The 16,817-nt window shown below is 43.0% G+C and overlaps 1 protein-coding gene across 2 annotated transcripts in view; it reads right to left on the bottom strand.

Annotated features, from left to right (window-relative positions):
* Klhl24 (kelch like family member 24) overlaps positions 1–8,764 on the bottom strand; it is a 31,000-nt gene extending 22,236 nt beyond the window's left edge. The window contains exons 1-2 of one of the 2 annotated variants that reach the window (XM_041677774.1): positions 8,656–8,764; positions 2,239–2,301 (exon numbers count right to left, since the gene is read on the bottom strand). The gene's annotated coding sequence lies outside the window, so the exon portion shown is untranslated. Of the gene's footprint in view, positions 1–2,238; positions 2,302–8,064; positions 8,296–8,655 lie in introns of those variants that run through there. The other variant, XM_041677775.1, reaches the window with a different exon arrangement.
* Positions 8,765–16,817: the final 8,053 nt, after the last annotated feature.

Raw genomic sequence — 16,817 nt, 5'->3', positions numbered from 1 at the left:
ACTGAACTGTGTCCTATGTCTTGCTAAGCTGCTCTCTTACACTACTCAGGACCACCTGTCCAGAGGTGCTATGCCACCATATGGCCTGGGCCCACCCATATCAACCATCAAAAATTATCCTACAGAAAAAATTGTCCTATAGACTTGCCTACAAGCAATCCTATGGAAGCATTTTCTCAAGAGGTTCCTCTTCCCAAATAATTCCAGCTATGTCAAGCTGACAAAGAAAAAAAAAAATCAAACTAAGTGGCACAAAAACAGAAGCAATCAACAAACACCTCCTATTTTCTAACCTTAGGCGCACTTATAATGTAATCTGTCTCTTTTACAGACTACCTGTTAATACATCCAGTCTTTAAAGCACAATGTTGATGCATGACAATATATGGCAGCATAGACAAGATGTCAAATTATAGTTCTCCTCTAATTTATGTTAAATTTTTAGCACTTAAGATTGCAAAATAATAAAAGAATATAATATTCTTTGATTTCCTCTAAGAATGCAGAGGGTGGGGAGGGATCAGAAATAGCCAAGCATGACGGTGTATGCCTGTGAACAGCACTTGTATGGTAGAGGCAGAAAGATCACAAGTTCAAAGTCATCCTCAGCTAAACAGCACTCTAGGCCAGCCTGGGAAACACGAGACCCTGTCTCAAAACCAGCACACAAAGACAGAAATAGTTATGATATGGAAAAGAATTCATATTTGAATCGTTACTATTCTGGATTCAAAAGATCGAAGTACTAAAAGCCAATTTCTCCAATCAAGAACTTATTCTTTGTAACAGCTCACCCAGTTCATCATCATCATTATCATCATCATCATCATCACTACTGTATTTTAGGCTCAAAAAAATTCACATAAACCACTGGTACTTTGATCAGAAATATAATTACTAGTGCTGCTGACAATAAAAACCCTTTTAAGCCGGGCATGGTAATGTATGCCTACAATCTCAGCACTCATGAGGCAGAGGTAGGAAGATGGCTGCAGGTCTGAGGTCAGCCTGACTTACACAAAGATATATTGTCTAAAAACTCAAAATGCATCAACCAAACCAACCAGCCAGCCAACAGGAACAAAATTACCTGCTCTCTAAGCCACAGAACAAAACTGTCCTCTTTCTTAAAAGCCAGCAGTTTTCAACCCGTGGGTTGAGACTCCTATCAAATATTTACATTAAGATTCATAACAGGTATAAAATTACAGTTATGAAGTAGCAATGAAATAATTTTATGGTTGCATCACCACAACATGAAGACTGGTATTAAAGGGTCGCAGCACTGGGAAGGTTGAGAGCCACTGCTCTAAATAAAAACAACCCCTCATCTACCTGAGCCCGCTGGCTCCACACACATTTTCATTTCCCTGGTACCTATAGGAAAACAGCGAACAGCTTTCGGTAGCTAGTGCAAGTATCAAATATTAGGTAAAATCGGGGGCACAGAGGTTGATTAAAACTTGCTCTCTCTGGATCTTTTAAGAAAACTGTCATTAACCACCCTTCAACAACAGAACCAAATACAAACTTTTACTAGTTATCACAGGGTAAGTGATTTGCATAGTCATCTTAAAACTGATATGCTTTCAAGGTTTAACTTTGGGTCTTCCATATATAATTAATCAGCCTTATGCTTTCTCAATTACTACAAATAAAGTATTTACTTACTTATTGCTTGTTTTCCAAGATAGGGTTTCTCTGTGCACAGCCCTAGCTGTCCTGGAACTTGCTCTGAGGACGAGGCCTACCTTTGCCTTCTGAGTGCTGGGATTAAAGCAGTGTGCCACCACCACTGGTTTACTAATTTGTTTTTTTACAAAGAAATCAGCAATAGTTAAAAACGTAGCAGCAGTTCCTGAGTGTTAAGATTACAAGTGTGCCTCACTACACTCAGCCCAATTTTGTCTTAAGATAGAACTGGTCTGGCCTGGTAGTGGTGGCACACACCTTTAATCCAGCACTCAGGGCAGAGGCAGGCGGACTGCTGTGAGTTCTCTGTGATTTTTAGGCCAGTCTGGTCTACAAAGTAAATTCCAGGACAGCAAGGGACAGAAAGAGAAACCCTGTCTCAGAGAAAAAAAGAAAAAAAACCAAATCACCTGCCCATTAAAAAACTTGTCATTGTTATTCACTATTAGGCTGATTGGCACCGAATGATTCCAGGTTAAAGAAGTGAAATGGTTTAAACTATTCATTTAACAATGAATAGTAAATAGCTAATAAACATAAATATACCTTCTTAGCATTTGTTTGACCAAAGCTCCAGGCAAAATACTTGTGTTGTTTAAATTTCCACACCTAAAATAGAGAAAAGTGACATGTCAATCAGATACTATCAGTTCAAGTACATTAGTAATATGCTGAAAATAGTTCCTGGTAAGCTGCAGTTCCTAACTGGAAGTTCATTTTCATACAGATCACTAGTAGTAACTTTAAAGCAAATTAATAACTTTACATCCAATAATATTCAAATTTTACTATTCTTTGTAACAGTAAGCTAAATTTGACAGTGAGATGAAGAAGTGTATATACCATGATAATTTCACTTTGAATATTTGAAGAAGGCTGAGAAAACCTTACATTTCACTCAAATTTGATAGAATCAAGTTACTCTGAGAGTTGAAGTATCAACTTGATCAAAGTAGAGTTTCTTCACTATGTACTACATAGAACTATGGAATCAATTTGAGAAAAATCTCAAGAGCTTATCAAAGAAAAAGAAAACCCACCCACTTTTAAACTATTGCTTTATACACACACACATACATTGGTTTTTTGAGATAGGGTTTCTCTGTGTTAACAGCCCTAGCTGTCCTGGAACTAGCTCTTGTAGACCAGGCTGGCCTCGAACTCTGAGAGATCTGCCTGCCTTTGCCTCCCAAGTGCTGGGATTAAAGGCATGCGCCACCATATGGCTTATATTTATTTTTATATAGAATCTCTAAGCTTATCAAATAATTTATTTCTATTTGTTCTGTTTTATTGAACCTTACAGAGTTAATGTCTATTCAACAACTAATTCAACACACTCTACCCCCACCCCCTGCCGTGTGTGTATAAGAGATGGAGAAGACCTCACTTCCTTCCACAAGGCCATACCACTTGGGTCATGCCTCTTGCAGTAGTCTTTTTTGTTTGTTTTTTGAGACAGGGTTTCTCTGTAGCTTTGGAGCCTGTCCCGGAACTAGCTCTCTAGACCAGGCTGGCCTCGAACTTACAGAGATCCATCCGCGTGCCATCTGCCTGCCTCCTAAGTGCTGGGATTAAAGGCGTGCACCACCACCACCCAGGCCTCTTGCAGTAGTTTGATGAGAATGTCCCCCAGAGGCTCAGACATTTGCACACTTGGTCACCAGTGGGTGGTGCTGTCTGTGGAGGTTTAGGAGGTGTGGCCTTGCTGGAGGAAATGCATCATGGTGGGCGGGCTTTCATTAGAAGCCTCACACCACTCCTGCTTTGTGGTTTTGGTTGAGAATGTGAGCTCTCAAATTTCTACGTGTGCTACCACTAAATAAATGTTAAAAATGTAATGCTAAACAGCAAATAAAATACTTATCCTTATACCTCCCCCCCCCCCCAAAAAAAAGAGATGGAGAAGAATGCTTAAGACAAACTACTAGGATTTAGAGCTGTGCACAGAATAGCAACTATGTATTTAAATACTAGTGGTTGATTCTGGTTTATGATCTAGTCATTCATAACAAGAACTTGTACATTATTAAGTTTAGGCAAATTTGATATCAAAATCAAATATAAATAACCAACTTAAAAATACAACCAGCTGGTGGCAGTGGCACATGCCTTTAATCCCAGCACTCGGGAGGCAGAGGCAGGTGGATCTCTGTGAGTTTGAGACCAGCCTGTCTACAAGAGCTAGTTCCAACATGGCTAGAACTATTACAGAGAAACCTTGTCTCGAAAACCCAAAATAAATAAGTATTAAATAAAGAAACAAACAACCACATCTTTATACCCAGACTAACCTATGATTAGGACAAGAATACTATCGTGTGTGTTTACCTACTTTCATTATGTACATACTTTCATGTATGTGCACTTGATAAAAGAACATTGCATCTTGGCCAAGCTAGCGCAAGGTTACTACCTAAGTATTCCTTTCCAGAAGCTAGTAAGGCCCAAAGTCAATGAAAGAGGCCTTATTTGTGTCTGACCCCAGGGCAGCAAACCCTAGATTCAAATTCAACTTGGCTAACACCAGAATCAAACAAGAACTCCAACACTAACAGGGATCCACATTCTCAGCATTTCTCTAGAACTCAAGCACAAGTTGGAACAGCGCTTCTCATGATTCATCTGGTGCAGAATTATACCATGTCAAGTAGAAACAACCCATTCCAGCATTTTCTGCAGGACTTTTAGGTACTACTTAAGCTTTTTTCTTTTTTTAAAATTGGTATTTTTGTTGTTGTGTGAGACGGGGTATGTATGTAGCCCTGGCTGGCCTAAAATTTACAAAGATCTGCCTACCTCTTTGGGATTAAAGGTGCCACAATGCCCAGTTTGGCAATCCTAACCGGTAAAGGGCAAGGTACGGAGTCTGGGGGAGCTCTACAAGGTGTGATTTACAGGGCGGCAACACAACAGCTTTGTTGTCCCTTAAAAGAATCCTCTACAAAGAGGTGACAGACAGTATGGTCCAACTAACCTTCCAAAGACCAGAGAACAAGAAAGCTATGGTTTTCTATAGTGCAGTCCCTACCATCTGCCAACCACCCACGCCATCAACTTCCACATTACATTTTCTCAAACTAAACCATGGCTAAAGCAGAAACCAGAAAGGGAAGAGAGTTATCTTTAAAGATCTAGTAGCAATGCAAAAGGATGTCAGCAATGCTTCCAACAGACTAAATCCTTTACAAAGTACATGCTAAACCAAGTATCTCAATTTCACAAGCGTGTGTAAAACTTACGTAAAAATATAAATTTTACAAATATATATAAATTTCAGGTGTAGTCACTGTCTAAAAAGTTTTGCCTAACCTGTGCTCCTCACGAGGCCTGACAAAGAGACGATGCCATTTTGTCAATCATGCCTCCAGTACTTACTGCATTTGTATTTAAAAATCAAAGGCCTTGCAAAGCCAGAGAGTTAAGATTTGTAATCCCAGCACTCTTGAAGCTGAGGTAGGAGGACCACTGTGAATCAGAGGCTATGATGAATTGCATAGTTATAAAACAAGATCCTGTTGTGAGTGAGAGGGAGAAACAGAATTTTGACAGTTATTTTTCTTGCCAACAAAATCAGTTTTGGCATATTACAACTAAACCAGCTATGGTATTACCTAGGATCTTAAATGACCTTTTAATATACAAGAACACTCAGAAGTCAATGGCTTTTAACTTAGTAACGTACAAATTACTCAGAAATAATTTTAGAAACTCCAACAAAATCTAATCACTTTGTTTTGAGACAGGGCCTCCTTGTGTATTCTAGGTTTGTCACAAACTCTAGACTCTCCTGCATGTATCCCTTAGAATGTTTTAGGTCATCTAGCGAGGACTCCGAGGCTAGCATGTTAGAAGGTCCTGAGTTTAATCCTCAGTCTCAGAAGGGAGTGGGGAGGGTGTGATAAAGAAATTACAATTCCTGAAGTTAATAAGCTATTCTGTTATTACCCCGAGACCCCCAACGTCTATGTTGCCCAAGCTGGTCTTGAACTCCTAGGTCTACTGAGCAATCTTCTTGCCTCAGCCTCCTAAATAACTGGAACTACCCGTAAGGGACTTACTTTGTTGAGTTTTCAGGGGTTTTACAGCATGAAGAACAGAGAGATATTTAAACATCATAACTGTCTAGTGTCATTGCTACAGCCATCAACAGAAATGAAATCATGTTTTCTGTATGAATGCTTGTGAGGACTTTTACTGACATTTTTCATTACAGAGTCCATCCTATGTATTTGATGAAAGAGTTGTCTTAAAATTTCAAGATAAGAGTAGAAGTACATACAAGAATAAATGCTGCAATATATTTGCTAAGTATTTATTTTTGAAAGGGTTGACCTTTGAATCTTAATGAAATGGCAGGAAAACAAGGAAGTTAAAAAGCACACTGAAAAAGCATTAAGGTTTTAGCAACTTGGACCAAAGCCAGTAAGACAGAACTGATAACTCTTAGAATATTATTTTCTGCTTCCTGTTTAGAGACTAAGTCACAGGCTTTATATGAAGAAACATAACTTACCAAATGGTAGTTTTTATTAAGGTATAGTGGATAGCATTTGTATGTATTAAGGTCTATTAAATATCCTTGTAACACTAGTGATTATGTGCTCTGGCCAGACAGCTGCTTATTCTGATATAGTCACCACTACTTGAGTTTTTAATATTAAGTGGGGCTTGGGCTAAGGTTCAGCAGTTAAGAGCACTTGCTGCTCTTGCAGATAATCCAGGTTTGGTTCTTGGTTCTCTGCACCCACAAGGCAGATGACAGCCTGAGCCATCTCTGTAACTCCACTGCTAGGTCTGACACCCTCTTCTGGCCTTCTTTGGCACTGAACACAGGTGGTGGCTACAAGAAGGTAAAACACTCATACACAAAATAAACACATCTTTTAAAAAAATCTATTAATGTATAACCAGCCCAGTGGTGGTGGCGCATGCCTTTAATCCCAGCACTCAGGAGTCAGAGACAGGTGAATCTCCGTGAATTCGAGGTCAGCCTGGTCGGCAGAGCAAGTTCCAGGGCAGGCTCCAAAGCTACAGAGAAATCCTGTCTCGAAAAAAATAAAATAAAATTTTTTAAAAAATACGAAGAAACTGTAAAGTTTGGGGCTATCAAGATGGTTCAGAGGTAAGAGCACTGGCAGCTCTTCCAGAGGTCCTGAGTTCAATTCCTAGCAAACACATGGTGGCTCACAACCATCTGTAATGAGATCTGGTGGCCTCTTTTGGCCTGCAGGCACACATGCAGGAAGAACATTGTATACATAATAAATAAATCGATATTTAGAAAAAAATTACAAAAAAGAGAAAGAGATGATCTGTTTGGGGCGGGGGAGGGGGGGAGGTTGGTAGTGGCACCAGGACCTATCCCAGGTGCATGAACTGGCTTTTGGAGCCCATTCCCTATGGTGAGCTACCTTGCTCAGCCTTGATATAGGGGGAGGTGCTTGGTCTAGCTTCAAGTTAGTATGCCAGACCTTGTTGACTCCCCAAGGAAAGCCTTACCTGCTCTGAGAAATGGATGGGAGATGGGAAAAGAGGAGGTGAGAGGGGGTGGGGAAAAGGGAGGGAGAAGAGGAAGGAGGGGGAACTGGGGTTAGTATGTAAAATGAAAAGTAAGATTTTTTTAATGAGGAAAAAAGTATGTATAACCAGAAAGACCTGCTTCACTGAAGCACCTTTCTTTTCAGCTATAAAAACGACAGTACCTAAGAGACCCATAAGCTTAAAGGCTTGGGAAAACCAGCTTTAATATCTTCTGCTGAAAATGACCGGTCTTTCAGTGATCTTAATTTAGTTTTTCAAAATACGCCTTCAACTCACTTCTCAGAAACTTCTGAACTACCAGGAAGATTAATACACAAAAGTATATGTGCTGGCAAACAAACAAACAAAAAGCCCCAAACAGGAAAAACTAAGAAAGCGCACTAAGAAAAAAAAAATCTTTAACTTGTAGGCGAATAACTTCACGCTATTTTTTTTTAGGTAAAAGCCATCTTTTTAATCATAAGTGGCAAGGGGTAGACTTTAAATCCTAATAAAGATACGAAAATCCAAACCCTTATCAATCAACCAGCTGGTGGATTTGCCGGGTGTCGGCTGCAACACTAGCAAGCCCTTTAGAACAAAAGTTATCATTAAAATCCCCAAGAGTTGACACGGAGGCTTCCCCAAATGTGGCTTTGTGGTTCATCCTTTACTACCTAAGCCTGCGCAGATCAGGCAAGAACAAGTTGGCAGCAGCGCACGTCGCCCCGCTGTCCGGTCACTTTGTGTCCTAAGCCCGTCCGCTCGGGGTTCGCCCTGGCCTCCCCCAGGGCACGCCCCCACAGCTGCCCCCTCACCCCCCCGCGGCGCCCGCGTCCTCCAGGTCACCTTCAAACGAGGGCTGGACTGGGCGGCAAGGGCCACCCAGCCACCATTCCCCACCAATAGAAACTCGGCACTAGCGGTCCGGGTCCCGCCTGCAGCGCCCAATCCGCGCCGCCCGAACGGTCTTCGCCTCGGGTGTCCGGGACTTGGGGGCGGGAACATTGAGAACTAAATTAAGAAGCAGAGCCCGGCGCAGAAGGAAGCCGGCGAACGGGCGGGGGCTCCCCCGGGACGGCCCGCAGCCGCGCTCCGGGTAAACAAAGGCCCAGCGGGGGCGGGTAACGGTCAGGTGACCACGCCTAGCCGGTTTCGCAACAGCGCGGCGAGCAGCTGTGGCCCCAGCACCCCGATCCTATCCGTGCTCGGCGACAGCACCCACGGTCGCCCTCACCCCACGGAAACTCCAGATCCGAGGCCGCAGCACTCCGGACGCTTCCGTCCGAAGTGCATCGCCTCCGCGGAGCTCGTCCCCCGCCCGGTCCCCACGCCCGAGGCCGTGCCGGGTTTCTGGCTGCCGGGGGCCTCGTCTCCCTCCCGCAGGTGCCGGGGGTCAGCACCGCGGCCGCGGGCTGCCTGGAGCGGCCACCCCGGTACCTCTCGGCGCAGGTTGGAAGCTGCACAAGCGGCGACCCCGCGGTCTCTGGTGCGCCGGCGTCTCCTGGAGCCACCAGTCTGTGCCACTGCTCACAACAAAGGAAACATGTGACCGTTGGGCCAAAACACTTAACGTCACCCACCCTTGGCCAATGAGGAAGAGGCAGCCCCTTCCCGGAGCACACTGGGCGTTGTAGTTCTTACTCATGGTGGGTTCCCGGGCCACTTGGGTTCCGCTAGAGGGCGAAATCTATCCCCGGCTGCTAATGCGAAACATTTATTTAAGGTAGAATGAGGTTAAAGGAATGCATCTTGAACAAGAACCGAATGGTATGTTGATTGTCTTCAAAGAGCCCTCTACATCCTAAAGCACAAGATCAGGATTTAGTCGACCTTAGAGGTTGGACTAGGCTTGTTTGTTTTAATTAACTCTTTCTAACACACTTGGAAAATCTAAGGGCCTGGGAGGAGGAATGTACTGCCATCAGCGCAGAGGAAGCTGTTTTTCTTTGTAAATCTGTTAAAGTCGCTTGTATCAGACCCTTTGCTGCCTTTTTGTTTTAATCAGACGCAGGAGTCGAACAAAAGTTGTAACAGAGCTTGATTTTCCAAGGTACATAGAACTTCTTTCAAGACATTGTTTTGTTTCTATCCTGAAACCAAATCTTTCTGCGCTTCATTAATACAGCCATGACTCTGGGAAGGAGATGTGTTGCTACAGGGTGGAGATAATGAGAAGAGTGGATATCCAGGGCATTTAATATGCTTTTAGGTCTTTTCATCTTCTATTAACCTTAAAAAAAAAATGTATGTATTGAGTACTTCCTGTGGGAGGGGAAACATCTCTGACTCCTCTAGGGCTTATGGTAAGGCCTGCAATAAAACTGTTTGTCACTCTGGCTTGACCTGTTGTCACTATCAGCCTTGAGAATCCTTTGGTTGGCTCTTGTAAGAAGATTCATTTTCATATTCTTTCCCTCTCTCCTCCTCTCCTCTCCTCTCCTTTTCTCCCACTATTTCCTCCTTCCCTTCCCCCCCTCCCCTCCAAGTTTACTTAAACAAGACACTTAACTTGAAGGAAAACTATCTAGGATTCATTTTAAAAAAATTTTTTTTTTATTCTTTGTATGTGCGTGTCTGTACTGGGTATATACATCTGCGTGCAGTTGCTGGTGGCGATCAGAGGCATCGGATCCTTGTGGAGCTGCAGTTGTGAGCTAGCTGCCTGGTGTGGGTGCTGGGAACCGAACCCCAGACAGAGTAGTAAGTGCTCTTAGCCACTAAGTCATATCTCTAGCTCTATTTAAATTTGCTTTTTAAGGATTTTTTAAAAAAATTTATTTATTTATTTTTTTCAGGACAAAGCTTCTCTGTATAACAGTTCTAACTGTCCTGGAACTCACTCTGTAGACCAGGCTGGCCTCAAACTCCCAGAGATCCATCTGTTTCTGCCTCCCTAGAACTAGGATTAAAGGCATGCACCACCACCAGCTTTTAAAAGTTTTATTTTCTGTGTTCTAGTGTTTTACCTGTATCTGTGCATGCATGCATTGCCCACGGAGGCCAGAAGAGGGCATCAGATTATCCAGAACCGGAGTTAATGAGGGTTGTGAGCCCTCATGTGTGGGTGCTGGGACTCTAACCTTCTTCCTCTGGAAAAGCAGCCAGATATCTATATGTTTATGCGCCTGAGTATATGCATGTGTACCACATGAGTGCAGGAAGAAGGCTTGCGTGCCCTGGAGCTGGAAGTGCGTGTGCTGGAGTCGACTCTGGTCCTCTGAAAGGGCACTACACAATCCTAAGCACTAATCCATCTTTCCAACTCCTCCTGCGCTGTTCCTTCCTTTTATGCTTTGTCCTTAAGAAGGAAATAAATGAAGAGTAGAAAGATATATACTATCCCTTACATTGACTTGGAGAAAAAAGTTTTTAAGAAAGAAAGTAAGAAATCAGAGCTAAAAGAAGTCACCGAAATAAGAATATGTTAACTACAGGCATAACTGAAGGTAAATGTAAGCTTCACATGGCTACAGAAAAAGGTTTTCTGAAGCTTGCCTCCCTGTATCTTATTTTGTTTGTTTGTTTTTGGCTTTGACACAGGGTCTTCTTCTGTAGCCCAGGCTGTCCTTGAACTCACTATGAAGCCGAGGCCGGCACTGAACTTGTGGCAGTTCTCCTGCCTCAAGTGCTGGGGTTACAGATATGAGCCACCTTGCCTGGCTTTAAAAAATGTTCTTTATTTATTTTATTGTTTCTTGTTATGTAACTTAAGCTGACCTTAAAACTCAAGGCAATCCTCCTGCCTCAATTTCCCGGGTGCTAAATTTATAGACATGTACTGCCCCACCAGGCTTCTGAAGATCCTCTTTGAACTTGATAATCTATATTCTACAATTTTTTTACAAAGGACATTACCAGAGAAGAGGGTTACTCTTTGTGATGGGGAAATATAATTTGTTGTAAACTATACTGCATTTAAAAATAGCTAGAGGAAAGGTAATTTGATAGGCTAGCATCATGCAAATATGCTTTACAGACCTTAATAACCCTTCTGACAACTGCAGTTTAAAATGTTTTTGGGAAACTACAATGAAACAACAAATGGCTTATCTATAAACATCGGTATACTAAAGCCACTGTAATTTTCAAAACAAAACAAAACTAACCCACTGACTACCCACTCCGAATCCTGTCCTCTGAAGGTGTATGGAAGTGTGCCTCTGCCCCTAGAATATCTTCACACAAAGGCGACAGCACAGCCTAAGCCCTGGTTGACTCTGAGCTGTAGAACACAAGTCCAAGAGTCAATGGTGGAAGAGACTTACGTTTCTTCTGGTAATCATTCGACCTTAAAAGATCTATTATGTGCATGTGTGAAGTACTAAAGTAATACTTCTATGTAGCCATTGGTAGTGCTAAGTGCTGAGCGATGGAATTTAGGGTATCACACAAGCTAGACGAGTCTTCTGCCCCTGGGCTTTCACCTCAAGCCCCCGAATGTTTCTTTTAAAAGTATTTTAAAAGCTGTGCCTGTTTGCTTCCAGTTCTAGATGACTCTGTGACTGGCCTAGAAAAGGCTGAGCCCTCCCAGGTCACCAGCACACAGGCACAGAGCCTGGCCCTGCTGTCACAGCGTTACAGGCACATGCCTGGCATATTTTGGAAAGCCTGTCTTGTTCTATTACTAGTGCCTGCAAGTTTTGCCCCACTGGCAAATCTCTAAATTTAGATGCTTTTTAGGGTGAACTGTGTGTGACCCTTGTCACAAAGATCAGTTTACATCAGAAGGCACCTTGCTTTTTATTCATGGATTTGGAAGGAAAAGTTGGTACTTATAAAACAGGGCTTGAAGATCACTATATTAATGGGAAATGAATATCTAAGATTTCTGCCTCATATTTCTCAGTAGAAGTTTACCTTGCACTTTTTGTTTGTGGAGATAGCTCTCACCTTCTCTTTGGTCAGGAAGCGCCTCTTTTCCTGCTGCTCTGCCAGCTGGCCCATGAACTTCTGGATGGCTCCTGGCTCTGTCTCCCATCTTGCTGTGGAAGGACTAGAATTATGGATTCTTGCCTCTGCATCTGCCTTCTGACGTGCATTTGAAAGTGTAAGTGTTAGCTATTAGACTTGTGTACTGTGGAATAATCCTTCTGTACATTGTGAAGACATGTTGCTCTCATTGTTAATAACAAGCCGATTGGCCAATGGCTGGGGCAGGATTTTCCAGACAGAGAGAATGCTGGGGAGAAAAAGGGCTGAGGAGTCTCGAGGAGATGCTGTGAAACGCACAGCAATCAGGATGGGTAGCTCGGACACGACATAAATGAGCCTTGGGGCTGCACAGAGATGAATAAAAATCGGTTTAGTTATTTAAAGAGCTAGATAAAGACAAGCCTAAGCTATAGGCCGAGCATTTATAATTAACATGAAGTCTCTGTGTGGTTATTTGGGAACTGGCTGGTGGGGCAGAAAAGTCTGCCTACACTTGTGTTCATAAGACTTTACTTATGGAGCCAGCTCTCCAGCCCTGGGATCTAACTCATAAAATAAAACCCCGGAGTAAACTTTCCTTTTTTTCCCCCCAGTAATGTTATGGAGCTGTGTGAAATTAACATAATATAGTTCTAATATAATGTGTTTTTTTTCCCCATTTTAATTAGAGAAAAGACAACTTCACAGTTAAAAATGACCAACACTTGTAGAGCAGGGGAAACAGAGGCAAAATGATCTCAAATTCAAGGTCAACCTTTGTTATAGAACATGTCCCAATGGCTTCTGAGAGCAGAATTATCTGCCCTGGGAACCTGTGTTCAAAATTTCTCTGTTCAAACTCTCTCTCTGTGTTTGTGTTTGTGTTTGTGTGTGTGTGTGTGTGTGTGTGTGTGTGTGTCTGTCTGTCTGTCTGTCTGTCTTTCATCTGTCTCTCTGTCTGTCATAGGTCTCTTTATGGAATGCTCTATTTAGATCAGGCTGGTCTCAGAGTCACAGGGATTTGCCTGCCTCTGCCTCTTGAGTGGTGGGATTAAAGGTGGGTTCCACTATGCTTTTCTGTCTCTCTTTTAAAAATTTACTTTTAGGGGCTGGAGAGATGGCTCAGTGGTTAAGAGCATTGGCTGCTCTTCCAGAGGTCCTGAATTCAAATCTCAGCAACCACATGGTGGTTCACAACCATCTGTAATGAGATCTGGCACCCTCCTCTGGCGTGCAGGCATGGAGGCAGAATGTTATATACATGATAAAGAAATAAATCTTTAAAAAGGTTTATTTTTATTTTATGTGCATGGATGTTTTGCCTACATGTATGTCTGTATACTACGTGCATACAGTGCCCCAAAAGAGACCAAAAGAGGGCATTGGATCCCTTGGGAATATACTTATAGATGGTTGTAAGCTGCCATGTGGGTGCCGGGAACTGACCTGGGGTCCTCAAAAAGAGCACTAAGTGCTTTTAACTGCTGAGACATCTTTCTAGCCCCTTGTTCAAACTCTTTAAAGAAAATTCTATATTTTAGTTAGATTATCAAGTAGTAGACTTCCATATGGCTTTTATCCATACATTCTTGTTTTGGTTAATTATCCTTCCAACCTCTCTCATCCCTAATTCTATTTAAGTCTTTCCATCCCTCTACTTTCTTTTCCTTTTTAAGGTCTGTTTTAGTTTTTAAATTATACGTATGTGTACATGGTTTTGTGTGGGTATGTGCATGTGAGTGTACATGCCCAGAGAGGCCAGAGAAGGTGTTCAGTCATTTGGAGCTGAAGTTTCAAGTGGTTGTGGGCTACCTGATGCAGGTGTTGTCACCGAGCAGCAACTCTAACCATGGAGCCATCTCGCATCCATCACTTTCTATTTCGAACCATCAGTCCTTGGTCCACTTCATTGCACCCAGATATAAGTATCAGGATGCATCAGCAGACCTCCCTGAAACACTCCCACAGGTTCTCTCCCAGTTCAGATCCCACCCGGATAGTCCAATGGGAGGTGTTTTATTATCCCTCTCTTCCTAATTTGTGTTTCTTTTTCTTTTCTCAGAGCCCATAGGAACTTTATATCAGTGTAGAGGACACTTCTCCCTTTCTCTCTGTTTCATATTTCCTTATAGTTCTGGCTTACGGTGTCTCGAACTGGGGACCCACAGTATGCCTGAACTTTTTTCTCCTCTTTCCTGGGCAGTTCATTGAGCTTAGGTGCAGAATACAGTGCGTGTATTGACTGCCAGCTGCCAGGGCTATATGCTTATGCAGACTATCTTGCCTCTTGCTAGCACTCATGAAGTCTTCCTTTCTGTAGCAGTTGGAAATGATTGCTTTCCATGAGAGGTTTAATTCTAGATCAGGGAGAACAATATTCGATGTCTCTTTCCCTTTTCTCAGCTTATGGTGTCCCATATCCGGTGCCCCCAAAGGGTCCCTGCTGTATGGGCATTATCTAAATTTACAGTGATGGTGAAACCTGAGAGGGCCCTCTGTGCCCTGCAGGTCCACAGTAATCTGGGGCAAAGGTTGGGACATGCATGGAACCTACTGAAGCACCTGGATTCTACAGAGGAGCCTGGCAATGGTTGTGCACTTGCAGTCAGTATGGTGGGGAGAGGGGGATGTCATGTTGGTACTGATGTCACCCTCAGACTTTCCTACACTGTAGGAACTCAGTCACATGTCCCAGTCTTCTCTTTCCAATTCTTTTATTGTCAATTAACTCTGTTCCTCGACAGTTTCTCCCATGTATAGCCCACATTCTGACGGTTGTCACCACTCACCCGTTCACACCTACTTTCCAGTCCCGGCAGCGTCGCTTTCTCTTCCTGTGTGTATTGTGACCCACTGTATTGAACCAGGGTCAGCTGTATGACCCCGGGTTTCTAACAATCCTCTGGAGCCTAGTGAGCTCACCAGAGGTTGCATAACTGAATACAACGACTACTCCATCCCTTGTAATGTATTAGTAGTCAGTGATTTATCAGGGAGGGGCAAGGCCTGATGTACTATTTCCCAATTCGTGTTTGACTCTTGGCACTCCCTCTTGTGCAGGCCCAGTGCAGGCTGCCACAACTGCAGTGGGGTCATGACTGCAGCATTTATGTCATTCCTAGATAACAGCATTTCACAGCCCTTCCCCATCTGTTGGCTCTCCTCTTCTTCTGTGATGCTGCCTGAGCCTTAGAGGGGGGAACCTAAATGTCCTGCTTAGGACTGAGCACTCAACTGCTGGTGGAGCCTGCTCATTTGTTTCCTACCTGCCCAGACCGGAAATAGTCACACGGAAGCTATATTAATTGCAAAACTGCTTGGCCAATGACTCCAGCACATTCTTAGCTAGCTTATATCTTAAATTAACCCATTTCTACTATTTTATATTTTACCACAAGGCTTATGGTTTACCGGCAAGGTTCCGGCTGGCTGCTCGTGTCTTTCTCCTCCAGCAGCTACATGGCGTCTCCTGACTCCGCCTACTGTCTCTCAGGCAGGATTTCCTGCCTGGCTTTACTCTGTTAAACCATTGACCGAAAGCAGCTTTATTCATTAACCAATAAAAGCAACACATATACAGAAGGACATCCCACATCACTCAGCCATCACCTATGCTCAGTGCCTTGATCATGGTGAGTCTGCATTCACTAAACGCACTGTTTACTGCAGAGCGGTTTCTCTAAGGCTCAGAGTGGCATTTGTCTACATATATCAACATTTAGAAGACAGTTTGGTGCCATGTGAGATTAGCTAAACAGCAAGTAGTAAGTTACCCCTCTTATAACATTCCCAGCATTGAGTTTTTGAGTGGGTTTACAGTACCAGGCCTGTATTCCCTTCTGTGGAGCAGGCCACAAATGCAAGCAGAGGATGGATTCTTATTCCTATAATAGTCGTGCTACTTGCCAAGTGGGTTGGTACTGTGCTCCGAGGGTTCATAGCTGGGGAGATTGTTGTCATTTATCCAGCAGCCTATACAGCACATTCCAGCCTTTTATGATCTAGCCAGCAGGGAGGAGGCCGCTCGTTCACTTCCATCTTGACTTCTCTATACCTTACATCCAAGTTGTGTGGTGTCTTCAACAATATCATCTTAACATCAAATTCTGATGGGTAACCAAGAGGAATGGCAAGTGCATATATTGCTTGGTGGCTTCTGGGCTTCCATGGCCAACAACTCAAAAAGAGGTATTTCACATCTGGTGCGGGGTTTTTTGTTCATTAGCCCATGACTTCTAAGCCCATGCAGGCTATCTCTCTCCCATCTTAAACGGTTAGATATATTATATTCTTTTTACTTATGTATATGTGTGCATGTTTGTGTGAATGTATGTCATGTATGTGCTTGGACCCACAGAGGCCAGAAGAGGTTATCGAATCTCTTGGAGTTGGAGTTACAGGAAGTTGTGAGCTACTTGACATGCATGTTGAGACTGGAGCTTGGGTCCCCTGGATGGGCTTGGCTTACAAAGTCATAAGTTTCTATGGTGCTTTTTTATATACCTTTTGTTTTGGTTAATTTAGCTCCTCTTCTTACCTCACACACTCATCCCTTTTAAACTCTTTCATGCTAAGTCCCCTCTTATATCACCATGTTCAACTGTCTGTCCTCCCTTAGGGCATCTGATTCCCTCCTTAGCCTCTTTCTAGTTTCCTGGTTTTTTTTTTTTTTACAAGTGTTCTCATCT

Source organism: Microtus oregoni, unplaced genomic scaffold (genome assembly GCF_018167655.1).
Source record: "Microtus oregoni isolate MIOR12 unplaced genomic scaffold, Mior012 000029F_ref0000214, whole genome shotgun sequence".
NCBI classification, from domain to species: domain Eukaryota; kingdom Metazoa; phylum Chordata; class Mammalia; order Rodentia; family Cricetidae; genus Microtus; species Microtus oregoni.
The sequence above is the reverse complement of the archived record's forward strand: the minus strand, read 5'-3'. Positions and strand labels throughout refer to the sequence as shown.